Source organism: Dendronephthya gigantea, unplaced genomic scaffold (genome assembly GCF_004324835.1).
Source record: "Dendronephthya gigantea isolate DGI-Jeju-01 unplaced genomic scaffold, DenGig_1.0 000123F, whole genome shotgun sequence".
Taxonomy (NCBI): domain Eukaryota; kingdom Metazoa; phylum Cnidaria; class Anthozoa; order Malacalcyonacea; family Nephtheidae; genus Dendronephthya; species Dendronephthya gigantea.
In genome coordinates this window covers 174,204-190,670 of record NW_021163133.1, presented here as the reverse complement: position 1 = coordinate 190,670, position 16,467 = coordinate 174,204, and positions in this window count along the sequence as shown.

Genomic DNA, 16,467 nt, shown 5'->3' with positions numbered 1-16,467 from the left:
CTTTAGAAATATATTGCTACAGCTGTCATTTAAAGTGGAGGTCAAGTCCCTCTCTGTACATCGGTTCTCCTCATAACAACCGAGGGCCTTTCTATAAAACTTTTCCCAAATTTTAGATGTTTACCATTTTTCTGCACATACGCTCTAATATACGTTCATTTTGCGTAGCGAAATATTTTGTATTTTCAAAAATATATAGAAGTTCAAAATGTAAACCAACAGTAGCGTAGCCAGCCTGTCGATTTGTCCCGCTATGCTAATATTTTGGTGTTCACTGACTGTGAAAACAATAGATTTCTAAAGACATGAATACTTGACTTGAACTTTAAATTTTGTTATATGTGAATGCCCTGGAATGCCCACAGAGGTAAAATTCCAGAGAGAATGTTTCCGCAGAAACAAACTGACAAAAATAATCAATTGATCTAAACACGTACATGATCAGGATCGGTGGTTTCAACCTAGAAAAACGAGAGAACATTTTTGTTTATAAAGTTATATGTTGGGCTTTTATATTTATTAGAACTAATTTCCCCCCTGCCAATTCTCCAGCTATACGCTATTGTTATATAGGTGCTGTGTATTTTAAATGTGATTGGTTCATTCGTAGTCACATGACTTTAAATAAGTTCAATTTTTCCCGCCAGAGAAACAAGTGAAAAATTGCTACGCGCTTCTTGTCATAACAAAGTAAAGTGGTCTTTTTTAAATGAGATTGTTTTGTAAAATGTATGTTTTTGTTCCTATATAACAAAACACCTAATGTTCGCTACACCTCGGGAAATAGTGAGTTTTGTTTTCCCTCGAGTCTTATTCCCCTCGGGAGCATACATTAAGTGTATATTGAATAACGCCCACCTTAGCTAGATACTATATTGTTCTAGTGACTCTCGTTTAAGTTGTTTCTCAATGGTAGAGTTGTAAAGGCGGACTACTAAACTTCGTACCAGTTTTTTTTCAGACATGATTAACTCTTTTTTTTCCGGCTTCACTAATGAAAATCAAGCAAGAATGAAATGAGTTTTTAAACTGACCTTGCTATCTTTTTGGATCGTTTTTATATGACGTTTGTTCGCCATTGATGCAAACTTGTAGTAATGTGATAAATCGGTGTTCTGGTCCAGCGGATTGCAAGGCGAAGATCCCTCGCCCTCTTTAACGATGTTCTTTATTGCCTGCACAGCCGTCCCAAAATCATAAACTTTCATCACTTCCTTTCCACTTTTCCCACCAACTTCAAGCTGATTCTTTTTACCATCGAATTTTAATAGTCCAGCACACTGAAGCTTTGCCATCACGATAAGAATTGTGGTATACAAATCACCAATTGTGTTATGATTCGTTAGAATATTTTCACTCTTCATAACAACGTCATTGTACAATGTTAATACATCAGCGCACGCCGGGTCTTCAGAGTAAGTAGATTTGGCATTGGTATGATTGTATAAAGTATTTTTAGTTATTTCGTTAATAGCATTAATCAGTCCATTTTCTTCGAGTTCCTTAGACGGCGTTTCAAGAACCATGTACACGTTACGAATTTGAAGCATCGACATCTTGTTGACGGTGATTTTAACTTCAGGATGAACTCCACCTGGCAGGTAGCTGGGGTATGACGGGACAAAATGTTCAGCAAACAAATTAGGATTTCCATCAATTGCATTCAAAATGTTAGACACTTGGGCCAAGTGATGCATTTCGTCGATTAAAATGTCTTTCAGCATGCTTTTTACCTCAGTATTATAACCCTTCTTTATTGAAAGATAACCAGTCAGGTATGGCGGAATTGTCGAATGTTCCAACTGAAGTGCCGTCTGTAAAAGGTGTTTCAGGGTGAACATGTCAATTCCAAGATTTGAATATCCATATCTGGGAGTGTCATCTTGTAGCCACTTTAAAATCATCTGAACTTTACCCGGAGACAAATCTTTTGTGATGGGCATATAACGTGGATCTTCCACGTCGAGCGACATGATCTTTGTGAGTGGGTATTTGTTTTTAACAACTTCAAAATAATTTGAAAGGTCCAGGAAGTTTATTTTCATCACAGGACACAAAGTCGCATATTGTTTGAAAATTGGTTTTACATGCCTGATCCAATTTGGCTGAGTTGGAACCTCAAACTTGTCCCAGACAAGTATGACAATTGCTGAGTTAACATCATCATCGGCGGGTGGCTCTCTCCCGGATAAGTAGTATTTGAAGAAAGAGACGTTTCCATTGATGAAAAGTCTAGCGTTGTCTGGGTCTTTTGTGGTCGTTTTGAATTCAAAAATACCATGTCCCTTTTTGGTGATCGATCCAGAGGGGGAAACACTTACATTAAAGAAATCATCTTCGGAAGGTGGCTTTCCATAAACAGTCAAAAACAGGCGAACATTCACATCCTCTTCTGGCACCGCGCGGTGAACCCAACGTGTGAGGGGGTGGATTTCGACACCTTGTCTGTCTTCGGCCAAAACAACTTGTGTACACATTCCGTTTTCATCTACCTGTCGATGAAACCGAACAAAAAATTGCATCAAACAAGTACTGAAAACCACATAAAAACAACGCAGGGTTTGTTACAAGCGCACTGTATCTGAGTAAGTATAGAAACTTTAGTCTTCTTTTCGGCTTCTTCCAAATGTGACAGTGAGGTTATAGTTTATCAAAAATCCAAAAATTAAGGAAAATGAAGAACATACGTATATCTATGGAAAATGGAGAATGAAGAATATACGCACCTGTGCCAAAATAACTCTACGCTTACTTATATCCTGCTCTCCAACATCAATCTGGAATACCCCAGATGTAAGCGCGTACTTTTTCAGGTCATTGAAAGATATACGGCCAAATGGATTCCATACTTTCGGACATTTTATATTGTCGTCCTCATTGTTATCTGTATACGCTATGGCCACGTTTCCAATTGATTTCAATGGAATGCCTTCTTCTGTAATACCTAAACTATTGCCCAAGTCAATCAAAAAGATTTTCTTCTCCTGATCATAAACAAAAGGAGTGTACCAAAAATCTGATCCAGTTCCAGTAATCGGCTTGAGCATACGGCCGAAGGTAACATACGGCGGGGAATCGCGACCTGAGATTCCAATGGAACCAACGATTCTACCATAAGAAAAGTTAGCTGTCGTACTTGAAGAATCGTACATGTCAACGTTAAAATGGATTGATAATTCTTTCTTGTCACTACGTTCTAAATGTTCTTTAAGGTATTTCGTTATCCGCGAGTCTTCGCTTCTATTTCCAAACTGAACGTTTTTAAGAACACTTTGATAGACAGCTCCATAAACAGCCAAACCATGACCAGCTTTCATTTTTCGCCACATATACCGAAATCCAACTCTTTGAAAATCAGCTTTAAAGAAGTCTCTGACTTGCATTGACCAACCATAAATTGCGGAAGAATCCTGGAAATGTACATCAAGGTCAACCAGCTTCGCACTTCCAGCAAGATTACCATCTGCATTAAGAAAAAACAAAAACATATTTCACTGTATGAAGTGAGTACCAAGACCAATGCAACTGAACTACCTGCTATAAAACGAAATTACTGAATCACAACGCCAAAAAGGGGGTGAATTCCAAAGTTTGCCTATTAGAACTTCAGACGTGTTTACCGGAATTTCACTTCAGGGCGACACAGCGGAAATTGGTAAGACTCAATACTTAGGCTTCAAACTTGCTGAGAAAAAAGATTTATAAATAATGAACAAAGTATGTCTTGCATAAAAGATTTGAAGCTTGCACATAGCAAAAATGAATCGTCTGAATCAATAACCTTGTGTATATTTCAAGACTCAAAATGGCCATTTCACAGGTACCTGATGTGTATAATGAACAGTCGAAAGATTGCAGAATGCGTATTCAGAAGAATTAAAAATTGAACTTTTAAAAATTATTCAACAGTTTTCTTTTTGATAGCGATACTGAAACGCAAAATTGTGAACAACTGATCAGATTTTCGGGTTGAATCTTCATAAAAACCAATTTCTGCGGTGTTCTTCAGGGCATGGTCCTGGGGTGAATAGAACTGGGCAAAAGTTTTTATACCTTCAAGTAAGGTGTTAATCAGCGCGTCATCGCTTGCGAAGGAAGTGCAAGCTTCATTTGCGTAACAAACTCTTGTAATTCGCGTCTCCCTTAAACGCCATGCGGAGCTCCCGGTTGGATTCCATCCCACGTTTGTTTTGGGAAAGCTTTCCGTATCAAAATTATCAGGATAATTGTTTATAGTCGACTGATCAGCTTGAAATCTTCCAGCAAAATGAATACGTGGAAAGTGAATATAAGATTGATGCTCTGTGAAAAAACAAAAATGTTACAATCTACAGCACGTTCCGTACACAACCTTAATATTTTAATAGTTTGAGAGAAATGATGCATGAAGTTATATTTAATTAGTTATTTTATCGAACACCTTCCGACATTAGTTCTTTTTCACATCCTATCCAACGTCTCATTTTTTATTTTGGTTACATTAAACGTCACAGTATCTCAAATTGAATACACTATTCTGCTAGGTCCTGCGTTTGTTAAGCAAAGAATTTCAAAAAAGTGATGCTATATTTATGTTATAGTTCCAATTGTGATTTGTAACAAACAATGTTTAGCTACCTCGTTCGTCACAGAAAGCACCTTTAAAACCTGGAGCACAATCACACTGTTTTTCTTCACATCTTCCACCATTTCTACAATCACTGTCGTCATTACAGTCTGTAGCTACAAAAAAATAGGGACAGCTCCAAATGCTCTCTAAACGTGGCTGAATCTATAACCTAGCGTCAGCAGGTCATATGTTAAAAGCTACGAATTGATTGTATATGAATTCTATTTTTAAGGTTGAAAAATTCACCCAGTTAAAAAATCTAAGGTCCATCGGGTCTATATTTTTACAGGCCTCATTTAAAACTGCATGGTTAGCTTTTCTTGCAGCGGTTTAGTTGAAAGCAAGAAAAAGCCCGAGTTTTTCTTGATCTTAATTTCACTATCAATAATGTTGATGTGCGGATTTGTGTTCAACAGTGTAGAACATCTTTGATTCCGCAGTCCTCAAGTTTAATTTGCCTATTAGCAGCGTGCGGGGACCAGTTTCTGCTCCAAAAAAGTTTGCCACTAAAAATGGTGGACTGCTTATGTGGTACGTTATTTTGCAAGAGGCTAATAACAATCTCAGCTATCTTTTTTTCTCCCGTTTGTGCAGAGTGATTAGAGACATTTAGCTTCGCGTTTTCGGCGCAGAACGGCAAACCGCAATCTGCGGTTTGAGGTCTGCGGTTTGCAGTCGGAGGTAAACGCATTTTGACATTTAGCTACTCGGTTTGTCATGTAAACAACCATTTCAACATGGCGGCTTTAAAATAACAATTTGTGTTATTTATAATCTCTATGGCGTTGACAAGGTAGGTTTTTATTAAGTGTATTTTTATTATTTTCATTCAAATTTGGATGACAAAAAGCAAAACAAGCATTTTTTTGTTTTCTTTCGTATCAGAAAAGACTACACGGAAATATCAATTTCAATGTTATTTGAAAGTGATTCTGAAAGCAGCGATGAAGATGATCTTGACATAGCACTAATTGAACACATGTTTACATCCACGAAATGCAGCCTTCCACGATTGAATATTGAAGATCTCAGCGACTGGCAATGTGAAAAAATGTTCAGGTACATGTCAGGTTTATATTAGAAGAATAGATTGAAATGAGCGATTCGTTATTTTGTTTGGCATACAATATGTATAATTTATTTCGTGTGACTATTTACTGGATACTTTTCCATGGGGAGGGATGCGATTTAACAAGAGTGTACCAGTGTACACGCTTAAAAATATCATATCTTGTAGCAAGTCTGTTCACAAGCTTGCAACAAGATTTGTTGTTGACGAGATGGGACAATTTTGTAAGAAGAATCTTGTAACAAGTCTGATAGTCCCAATTGGACTTGCTACAAGTTTTTAACAGCTTGTTCCAAACTTGTTACAACAAATTGGAGCAAGCAGTGCGAACAAATCTTTTGTGAAGAGACTTGTAAAAACTCTGCCACAGGCTTGTTACAACACTTGCATACATACTAAATAGGGATAATCTTGTACTAGATTTCACAAGGATGACATGTTGCGCCTTTCTACTGCGTTGAGGATTCCTGCATACTATCGAGCAGAACAAAGGACAAAAGCTTCTGGTATGGAAGCTCTGATGATTCTTCTGAGGCGTCTGGCCTATCCAAACAGATGGTGTGACTTGGTAGGCATTTTTGGAAGGAGTGAGTCTCAACTAAGTTTGATTTTTAACAAGGTATTTAATTATACTGACAGTGGCAGTTAAATTTCAAACTAATCTTTAACTAATAATTTATTCTCATTTTATAGATATTAGATGACATATACAACCGCTTTGGCCACCTCCTTCACTCATTGGACCTAGTTTGGCTTGATCCAGAGTGCTTTGCCCAAGCCATTCATTGTCAAGGTGCACCACTCACACAGTGTTGGGCATTTATTGATGGTACTGTGCGACCAATAGCACGACCTGTAGTTAACCAAGACATAATGTACAGTGGACACAAACGAGTTCACTGCATCAAGTTTCAGGTATTAAGTGACAATTACTTAATATGGCATGATATATCAGACATTTTCATAAGATTTGTTTTTTTTTAGGCAGTCCATGCCCCAAATGGTCTAATTGTCAACTGGTTTGGACCAATAGAGGGGCGAAGGCATGATGCCTTCATGCTTAGTGTAAGTGGTCTTACAGAAAAATTGCAAAATATTGAAACACCTGATGGTGAGCTGTATGTCCTTTATGGAGATCCTGCATATGGTATTAATGACTGCATCCTGGCACCATATCGAGGTGCACAATTGACACAGAATCAAAGCGAATTCAACAAGCGAATGAGTAAAGTTCGTGTTAGCGTGGAGTGGGGATTTGGAAAGTTGTGTCAGTATTTTGCCTTTCTGGATTTCAAAAAGAACCAGAAAATTTTGCTCCAACCCTTGGGAAAATACTATTTGGTTGGAAGTGTTCTAATTAATTGCCATACCTGCCTATATGGTTCTGTAACAAGTTCATTCTTTAAAGTTCAGCCCCCTTCATTAGAAACATATTTATCAAATCAGTTATAGCTTTAATACAAAATGTTTATTGATGTGACAATATTTATAAATAACATGTTCAATAAAATGATAGCAATTATAATAAAATTAATGAAATAATTTTTACACAATGTATGCATGACAAAGTTTTGGAAAATGATCGAAATGTACATGGTTTATAAATAAACAAATTCAACTGTTGAACCCAAATTCAATATATTTTTACACTTAAAAACGTTTTTGTAACAATTCAATGAATGCCTTTTTTTCCTCCATTTCGAGTTGAAACTTTAATTTTCTCTCTTCAGCTTCAGCAAGATATTTCTCTCTTTGAAAGTCAAGTTCCAATCTTCTTAAATTCAATTCTTTATCTTTCAACTGGGCTTTCTGTTCATATTTGTTAGTAAGCATCTCAACTGCAGTAAGCTTTGATACCCTTTTACACACTTTTCTTTTTCTACCTGTTACAAAGTAAAAAAATGCATTTTGAGTATTTCTTTGCAAATGTACTGCCCAAAGCTAATTTGCTTTTATCATGGTTACCTTTCCTTGAGATATATTGTTCACTCTCAAGCATTTCATCTTCACTGGCAGTATCACTACTTTCATTATCATTACATTTTCTTCCTATAATATGGAATATAAATTAGAATTTCCATATGAGGAGCATAACACCACAACAATACAATGCAATAGATATAGCCATGCAATCTACTATCAACATACTACTCATTCCACTGAGTGCAGCATCTCGCATTTCCTGGCCTTTTTTCTTTTTTAATTCTTCATTTTTATTTTTTTTCTCCTTTTCTTTAGTCTTAAGATCTTCCTGGTCTCTTCTAAACATGCAAATATCTTCCAACAACATTGTTAACTCAGTATAGTCTTCTTCTGTGCCAGACCTTAAATAGATGAGTTTTTATTGTGAACCATCAAATATGTCACACGACAAAGGTGTTTCAAAAATCTTTATATATGTAAATGATATCCCACCAAACCAATTTATATAAACTGTAGAAGAGGGGAGCCTATTTGGGCTCAAATTATGACGGAAGGAGCTTGGCAAGTGAAATGCTACTTCGTAACTGGGCCTAGGGGGTATAAATCAATACTCAGTACCCCATAGTCATGCAACTAACACACATGCAGCATTGCATGGGAAAACTGCAAAAGCTGAGGGCAAACATGTTAGGAAGGACTACTGGGCTGAACTCCCCTATTTCGATGGAAAGGCACTTAAAAGGGTATTACTTTTGCATATTCTCAGAGCATCACTCTGACACTTCCCTGAGGCAATGAATATATAATCATCAATTTGATACTGTAGGTCATTCATTACACAAACGTTTAGTATTATGCTTGTTTAGAGATATAAATATTCAAATATAAATTCCTACTTTTTTAGGGATATCTTGTCATCTTCTTTGTGTATTGCAATTAGCCTATCCATTCGCTCCCTGCAGGCCCGCCCTGTTAATTCAATCTTTTTTTCATCTGTGGAGAACGCTTGGCTAAGGGCTACAGCAATTGATTCCCAATCAGCACTGTTCTTTGGGTTTCTCGCTGTAACTTCGGTTGCCAGCATTATGTCATTGTTTATTAAAGGCCATCTAAAAGGTGCCATTTTGTCCTTTAAAAAAGTAAAAAAAATTATGTAAATTTGGTTTCTTGGATAGCTATTAAGAGGTATTAAGGAATAACGTTGAGCATCAAAAGCCATGGTTAGTATAATATATCAGTAAGCCAGCTGACTTGCATGAAATTATTAGCGGCTAGGTTAACAGCCATGTTTGTTTTGCTTAATATAAGGCACATAAAATACACATTTTAATGTCTTTTCAATTCGGTACAATTTCCCCATCTAACACCATTTTTCAAACAGAAAACGTGTCCGTTCTTAAGAAAGTAAATTGATCACCCAAATGTGACAAACTGACATTTTATAACGTTTAAAACCTTGAAGTAATTCACTTACCGCTAGAGCACGACTCTGCCGTAAAAACGTCAACTTCAAACCGGAGAAAAACGGCGGGAAAAAATCACGTGATAGTCTTGCGGTTTGCGGTTTGCCGTTTTGCGCCGAAAACGCGAAGCTAAATGTCTCTATATGTTCAATCTGATCCTCAAGATATTCAAATCTAGACTGCAAACGCTTAGAATAAGTTCGTGTGCGCCTAGTTAAGATATTTGAATATAGTCATTGTTTTTATCACCTTTTATTTTTACCAGTTACCTTTCTCTAAACACTGTTGACCACTATACCCAATGAAGCAATTGCATCCTACTTCTAGACATTGTCCCTCTTCTTTCAACTTCAATTTACAAATTCCATGTTCATAACATTGCTCATTTATTTCTACAAAGCAAAAAAAGCATTTTTATTGAGAAAAGTCACGCGTTGTAAATCTGTAATTCATGGTTCATCTTATTGTGTAATCTTCTAAACAAAAGATGGCAAACGAACTAGGGTTCTAGGGAATCTCAAAATTTGAGGACCCTATATTTATTAGCAAATGATCAACGGAAAGATAGACATAAAATAGGATTTTACCTCATCATAGTCTACGTCACAAAGCAATCACGTGAGATTGCGCGAGCAAGCTCCGGCAGGCACGTGCAAGCACGCAAGTGAATGACGCAGCGAAATATACGGCCGAAGATTCAGCCCCAAGCTCAGACGAAGAAGTAAAACTGTTGGAAGACGAAGATGAAGAGACATCAAGTGCCTCAAAGATTAACGACTCAAGCGACAAACAACCGATGTCCAGTAAAATGTGGAAAGCCATCGAAGGGCTCCAAAAAGAAGTTGAAGTTTTAGCGGGAGCGTTCGAGCGACTACACCGTGCAGCTCCTCTCCCCAAAGCATCACCGATGAAAGGGAAAAGAAACATAGTAAAACAAAACGTGACTGCTCCACTCCACCGGGGCCTCGGAACAAAAATCAGCGCACTGGTTCGCCAATTCATGACGGAACTCTGGATGTTCAGACGCAGAACTATCACCTATGCTTGCGACAAACGGAGACGAAGGAGAAAGCCAAGATGGCGCTTACGCGTACGGCGCCAACGACAAGCTACTGAAAGAGTTCGAAAAAGAGTAGACCCAACAGAGGTGACCCAACAGCTCCAGACGTCGATAAGCATTTGGCAAACATTGCACACAAACTAAAGAGAAACTAAAGGATGAGAAGCTCAAACAAAAAGTTGAACAGTATGCCCGACCCGTGAACTGTGAGAAAATGAAAGTCCCAATTGTAAACCACGAGTTGTGGGGCAAACTTCGACCACCGTTCCACCTAAGACTGGCAAACATCCAGCAAACTATGACTAAAGCAGCTGTTGCACTTACAGAGGCAAGGGAGCAAATAACCGAATTAAAAGGTGTACTAGAAGGTAAAAATGAGATAATATCTGCCCTTACGGATTCGAACTTTCTTGTTTATCATGCTTACTGCACAATCAAAAACAGGCCACCGTGTCTTACCGTGGCTCACGTGGCCAAAGCTTGCCTTGTGATTGGTTTGCTACAATGCACCGTGTCTAAACGTTACTATATTTAGTAACAATTCGCAATAATCTGCACGCTGACCGTGTCAACTAGTTGCTGTGATTGCAGATTCAAATGCACGACTAGCTTCCGAACATACTCGGCACAATTCGGCAAGCTTTCGGCGAATTTTATACTTCAGTGTTAACTGAACAATCATACTATGAAACAAGGAATAATAATTGGGAATTTGTTCCCACTTTTAGCAAGAATTGGTAATAATATGGCAACGATTACGGAAGATATTACTCAAATTATTTGCTTTAGACATATATTTCCTTAGTTTTCGTGTGATTCAAAGAATTAATATGTAATTCTAAATAATGTGTGAATATTAGGTTGCTTTCGTATCCAAAAAGATGAAACTGAAAAATTCTAGATGGGAAAATCTGACCGTGGTCGATACGGTCTAGATCCACGCCTGAAAATATATTCTTTGAAACTTTATATGCAAAAAAGGGATGGAAAGGTTGACTCGGTAGAAAAATTCTACTTACTTGCATCACATGTACGCCCGGTATACCCTGATTTGCATTTACATTTGTACTTGAATTGACCAGTACGTACTGGCAGACATATACCGTTGTTCTTACATGGCGTATCATTGCACGTTTCTATAGATGAAAAATAAGACATTGTTTCTTTGCTATCAACAAGACAGTAGAGTTTATGGTGAAACAGCCGTGGATGTGGGGATTCAAGGGCAGGATTTCCTCTCCCGAAAAATAGTACTGCGGGGGGGTGGGAGGTAACGGAGGTATAGCAACTTTACCAATTAGAACTTTTTTTCCGAAATATACCCTAATCACTTCCACTGATCAGGGACCGGTTGTTCAAAAGCCTTTACCTTAAACGGTGGATAAGCCAAACTTTACAAAATAATACTCTCACACATCTTGGGTATGACTGAATCCTATAAATTTTGCATTAAACACGAACTTTCAGTTTCATTAAAAATTATTTACGTAGAAATATTTTAGTCCAGTTGTTTAATAAATAGATAATTAATTTTTTTTCCACTTTGAACTTATTGTCGCTTTAAGCTGAACGCCTTTTGAACAACCGGCCAAACGCATCAGAGTACTAAAAAAAATCAATAAAGGCTACTGATCAAATTCAACCCACGAATCTGTCTAGTCCTGTGTGAAAGAATAAAAAATCGGCTAATAATAGAACTGTAATTAAATTTATAATACCTTGTATGGGGTCGATATTGTGAGAGAGTCTGAGTTGGGGAAGAAATATAGATATTATGTATGCCCTTATACTCAGCCGTTTTAATCCAAGATAGACGAAAACAAAACTATTCACCTGGGGCCGGTTGTATCAAGCCCGATAAGCTTAAACGGTGGATATAAGTTCAAAATAGAAATCAAGTCTATCGTTTTATTCAACAAGCAAACATAATTTTTTTAGCCTTAATACAAAAATACTGTTTAAAACTACATATTCAGTGCAGAATATTCAAGTTGACTCATTCAACAGAGTTGTAAGAGTGTTACTTCATTTTGACTTATCCACCGTTTAAGTTAAACGGGTTTGATACAACCGGCCCCTGCGCTCACAAATATAAACGTATCAACAAAGAAACTGGTCGGTATTTACCAGTAGGTGCTCCACTGTTTTCACAGAAAGGAATATCCACAGTTCGCCCATCACACGAAAGCTCTGAAAAAGCAGTATGTGGCATTTGGAACTGTGAGTTGAAGAGACAGAGCTATGACTGTCATAATACAGATACTTGAAATAGATTTGGCTAGCTTTTGTTTTTATTAATAATGGTAATTGTACTGAGTGGAGTGCAATTTGGTGTAAAATCAAACGTGTGATTACAAAATTGCACGACCGCGAAGCGGGAGTGTGATTTGTAATCAAAAGTTTGATTTCACAGCAGAATTGCACGACACAAAGTGCAATTTCCACTTTATTATATTCATTTTGAGATCATACAAAACTTGGCTTGCAAAGAATTGTAAACGGTGTAAAATGTGAGTAATTTTTATTTATTTTTGTCAAGAAATTTTGCCGGGCATTTGAAAATTCAAAATAACTAATAAAATTTTGTTCCATCTTTCCCTGTAATTTGATTGGATAGTTACACTGAAATACTAAATCTGATTGGTTATAGTGGTGCAGAGCTTCAATCTGATTGGCTTATAAATGATGTGATTAATGCTCAAAAATATTGCGATTTTGGAATTAATCACACTGTTTTTAACCAATCAGATTGCAATAAACACCATTGATTTCAAAATGAATATGATAAATTCGAAAATTTGTCAGCATATCCCCTGTAGCAACATCTATACATACATACCTATCTCATGACGCTCGCAGCTAACCCCAGAGAAGCCAATTGGGCAAATACATTTGTATCCATTTTTATCTTTTTTTTCGCAAACTCCACCATTTTGGCAAGGAGCTTTGTAACATGGCGAGTCTAAGAACGACATGCGTATTCAAATTGCATAAAAGTAATTACCAAATTCATAGAATTCAACAGAGTTTAACAAATCGAGGTGAAAATGAATAAAAGAAAAAGTAAACTACTTTAAGGTGAAGCAGGGTTGGCTTTGGCTATAAATAATATAAAAATAGAGTTAATGTTCGCGGGCATAGATGTGTTTTTGGCCCGACTCCGAACTCATTTTAGCCCGAGCGTAGCGAGGGTTAAAATGTGTTCCGAGGAGGGCCAAAAACACATTTATGCCCAAGAACATCAACTCTATTACTATTATATTAACTTTAAAGGCAATCTTTATATAAAAAAACTACGCAATGGGCAAACACTTCATTCAATTTGGCGACAATATACTTGCAGATTTGTTTCAACATTGTACCGTTATAAGTATATAAAATTCTACTGCTGTAGAAAATAGTTAAACAGTTCAAAATAACAACAATTTCATTCTAGCTTCTCTTAACATTAAGAAATAACTAGAGTCATTTAGCGGAATTAATATTAATAACACAATTGTTAAACTGACAGTTCGCTAAAATTTCCTGCACTGAACGGGTTTCGTTTGAGGACGAAGACAGACTGACATTTAATCCGGTATCGTTGACCGAAGTAATGTGGGCATTTTCTTCACAACCCAGAGATTCGCCTGATGTAAGTGCACGACTGAGGATACCGGAACAAACACGTTTCTGTGAACTTGAGCTATCGTTGATATAAGAATTCAAGCTTTGTTCGTTTCTGTGCTTCGTAATGGCGCAAATTTGTTTGGCATCCACCCCGGCTTGATGCAGACTTGTTATAGTTGAGGCCCGTACACAGTGTGCAGTGTAGACTTGCGAAAGGCCTGCCTTTTTCGATATCTTGGGCATTAATTGAGAAATTGTATTTTTTCCCACTGGCTCGTTCTTGAACCAACAAATCCCTGACATATCGAAGTTTAGCAGTGGGGTTTGAAAAAGTGCTTCACAATCCGGATGAAGTTTTGTGAGCATAAATTTAGTGCAGCTATAGGATCTAGTTTTGAACCTAGTATTTCATACATCCTTACATCTGAGTAATCTTGGTCTTTTTGTTTATAGCCGCCTTGGTGGATCTTGGTCTGCTCTGTGTGCTTAATTATAACATATTCTTTATCTTGGTCGTCCTTGTTAAACTCGAGGGAATCTTTCGTCAGCTCACGCCAACCTTCCCTGCCTCTTCTGCCCAAATAATAACACAGACTAAACCACACAAACTCAACGAGCTTTTCAGGACTTTCACATGAAAAATAAGACTTTAGTTTTTGCATATCTCGTCTTTCGATTGGGCTCTTGTGCTTTGGCTTCGGATTTCCTTTCTTGTAATACGACTTGCAAACAGCTTCGAACATTTTGTTCGCTTGCAAAAATTCGGGATCTTTTAGTATGTTGATGGGTCTTGAAATGGTGTGGCTTGTAATTTTGCGGTGAATAGCTGCTCGAATACCAGTCAAAGCACTTGGTGTGAGATCCTTTTTGTCCTTTTTGGTTTTTACTTCTGCATAAAATCTCCTCAAAATACCGCTCAATTCAGCAGCGTCTACGACAGCAAGGTCACAAACAATCCGTCTCCTTTGGCACCACTGCTCGAATTTACTAATGGCCCACAACGTTTGTTTTTTCGTATTTTTCGGTACTGAGTCCTCCTCGAGTTTTTGCAGCTCTTCTTCATCCAACTGCGACGATTGGGAACACGCCTCTTCGGTAAATTCTGCCGTTTTAAACTATTTTAGTATAACAGTAACACTGACATAAACAAACCGACAAATCGAAAGCATACGAAATGAATTTTTAGCAGCAATGTAAAAACAACCCCTACTTCTGATTGGTTGGATACAAAGTTCCCTTTCTTCTGATTGGCTTAGATCAGCGGGCTAAAATATATTTTAGCCCGGCAAATTTATCATTTTAGCCCGTATAATACACCACAATGCCCGTCAAAGTTAATATAATAGACGTTAATCAAGTATCGCTTCGCGTTCATTTTAAAATATATTTTACGATCGAAAATTATGCAAAAATTGAAATAACTCTTGAACAAAATCTCTTAAAAATGTTGCAGGCTTATACCGAATATTTGATGATATAGTTTTGCACTGCTTTGCACGAGTTTTCGCAAAACGAAGTTCGCAATTTTGAGACAAGAAGTTCTTATCACAAGGAAAGATTGCTGCCGAAGCTCAGAATTAAAATTCTTTTGTTTCTTTGTAAAATCAGTAAATGTCTCTGAATGGAGAAAGAACCAGAAGTATACAGTTAATTAATAAAACCTAGCTGCCATGATTATAAGGGAAACTTTAATATGTAGAAATAAATAGAATAATTTATAACAAAATTTAATTGATTCAATATAACAATCATAAAACTGATAACGGTACGATAAAACTGACTATAACAAGTTACAAATCTATAATGCCTAAGACTCCATGCATCAATTAAGCTATTAATTAAAAATCTTTCGTGTTAATCAGTAGAGAAACAATATATATAGCCAATTTCATATTTAAAATGCTGAGGTGAATATGAATTATACGAATCAGTGACAATATAACCTGTTTGATTTTTGACAGACATAATGATAATGCAGTAAATTTGGGAATAGAATCTGCATTTTCCGAACACCTTGATTCACTTTGCAATTACTGTAGTTTACTATAACTTTATTTTTGTTTCATGTCCATCGATGCTTTTCTATGAAGTGGTACCAAGGGCTGTATATATCATAGGTCAAACTTGCTCTAATTTACCCCCCCCATCAATTGCAGTAGCAAGTAGCATTTTGTGAACAGCACCTTCACCATGATATTACCTTCTACAAATATTGAGGAAAGATATTATTGATAAAATACTGTTGATTCATGCAAAAATGTATGATCACCCTCTCATGCTCTATTGACACCATTTGTCGTCTCAACAGACAGCACTGAAGGTACTACAGCTGTGATAACGGTGTCTGTAATTTGTAAATACTCTTTATTCTAAAACATAATTTAAAATATAGTCTAAAATACAGTCTAAAACTAAGTGTCCGATCAGAGCTTTTTACATACACTCTCACATATGACACTATAAAGTCATTATGACTTCATACTACTCACCTCCTGAAGTTTAAACCTCCCGTGTTATAGAAAGAATTAAATCAATAAATTACTAATACAAGTATAAACATCAGTTCTGGATAAAATCATTAAAATTCCTCCACGTATATCACCCAGATACGAGCGATGAGAAAGAGATAAAGACATCGATCCTTACCTGAAATATTCAAAATTTTGCCGATCATGCATGCCAGAAGTATACAACAACAACGTGATTTAAATATCCTTTCTTCTTCACAAACATT